The following is a 1806-nucleotide window of genomic DNA, read 5'->3' as shown; positions in this document are numbered from 1 at the left end:
GTGGAGGTGCACGAGGATCCTGCCTGCGAGGGAGGGCTGAGAGCCCGCGTCCCGGGGCTCCTGCGGGTGCTGCGAGGGTCTGCGGCCCCTCTCTAAGGATTTCATCCGTGTGGGCCAGCCCAGGTATGTAAAGCAGGGACCGTTCTCCGTCTCCAGGGGCATTAGAGCCTGGTGGTCAGTCCCAAATGCACCCCTGGGTCTCCAGCAGGTCCCAAGGTGCCGGAGTAGAGCGCTTTGCTCCTGGAAAAGCTGCTTGTGCCTGTGTTACCAGCTTTCAAAGAACAGGAGAGTCTTCAGGCACTGCAGGTAAAATGGGGAGATTGTTTTGTTCCAGAAAGCTCTGAGAGCCCGCTCTGACCCGGTGGAGGTGTCCACTTTGAGGGGTTTCAGGAGAGAGCAGCCCCGTTCCTCACTAGAAGTGAGCTGAAGTGAGTAGGACGTCACTAGAAGTGAGCTCAGCAGTTGTGTAGGAGCACGAGCACCACAAATTGCCGTGACGTGATGGTGACAGTGAATACAACGGTGGCGATAAACACAACGTCACTGACAACAAAAATGCTGGTGGTGCCACCGACGGAGGAACAGCGAAGCAGAAGCCAGGGATGTGACGCCCCCGACTAATTTGCAGAGCGAGTCGGGAAGTTGGCACCGCTGAGGAATATCCAGGAGCTCATTTTCCTGATGGCATCCTTGAGCTCCTGGTTCCTCAGGCTGTAGATGAGGGGGTTGAACGCCGGAGGCAGCACCGAGTAGAGGACGGCCACCACCAGGTCCAGGGGTGGCGAGGAGATGGAGGGGGGCTTCAGGTAGGCGAACGTGGCCGTGCTGATGAACAGGGAGACCACGGCCAGGTGAGGGAGGCACGTGGAGAAGGCTTTGTGCCGGCCCCGCTCAGAGGGCATCCTCAGCACGGCCCTGAAGATCTGCACATAGGACACCACGATGAAAATAAAACACCCAAAGGCGAAAGAGACCCCGACCACGAGAAGCCCGACCTCCCCGAGGTAGGAGTTGGAGCAGGAGAGCTTGAGGATCTGGGGGATCTGGCAGAAGAACTGGTCCAGGACATTGCCTTGGCAGAGAGGGAGTGAAAATGTGTTGGCGGCGTGCAGCAGAGCGTGGAGAACTCCACCACCCCAGGCAGCTGCTGCCATGGTGGCACAGGCTCTGCTGCCCAGGAGGGTCCCGTAGTGCAGGGGCTTGCAGATGGCCACGTAGCGGTCGTAGGCCATGATGGTGAGGAGGTAAAGCTCTGCTGATATCAGAAAGGAAAAGAGGAAGAGCTGGGCTGCGCACCCCCAGTAGGAGATGGCCCTGGTGTCCCACAGGGAGTTGGCCATGGCTTTGGGGAGGGTGGTGGAGATGGAGCTGAGGTCGATGAGGGCGAGGTTGAGGAGGAAGAAGTCCATGGGGGTGTGGAGGCGGTGGTCGCAGGCTACGGCGGTGAGGATGAGGCCGTTGCCCAGGAGGGCAGCCAGGTAGATGCCCAGGAAGAGCCCGAAGTGCAGGAGCTGCAGCTCCCGCGTGTCTGCGAATGCCAGGAGCAGGAACTCGGTGGTGGAGCTGCTGTTGGACATCTGCTTCTGGGCACAGCGACCTGCCCAAAGACAGAACGACAGCAGAAAGTTAGAAAACACCTCTGGGAGCAAAACCCACTAGAAAAACCAGCCCGGGCTACCTCTCCCCATTTCAGAAGACCTTCAGCAGGTCCCTTTCATGATTTCTGGATGGTTCCTTCCAGGAATCCCACTTAGATCGGGGGACACGGTGGAAGAGCTGGCCCTGCCCTACAGCCATGGGTAAATA

The 1806-nt window shown here is 59.0% G+C and overlaps 1 pseudogene; it reads right to left on the bottom strand.

Moving 5' to 3' along the window:
- Positions 1–540: 540 nt before the first annotated feature.
- LOC118261318 (olfactory receptor 14J1-like) lies at positions 541–1577 on the bottom strand (annotated as a pseudogene).
- Between the last annotated feature and the right edge of the window lie 229 nt (positions 1578–1806).

This window comes from Cygnus atratus, unplaced genomic scaffold (genome assembly GCF_013377495.2).
Source record: "Cygnus atratus isolate AKBS03 ecotype Queensland, Australia unplaced genomic scaffold, CAtr_DNAZoo_HiC_assembly HiC_scaffold_52, whole genome shotgun sequence".
Classification (NCBI taxonomy): Eukaryota; Metazoa; Chordata; class Aves; order Anseriformes; family Anatidae; genus Cygnus; species Cygnus atratus.
This window is presented reverse-complemented; position numbering and strand designations above follow the sequence as displayed.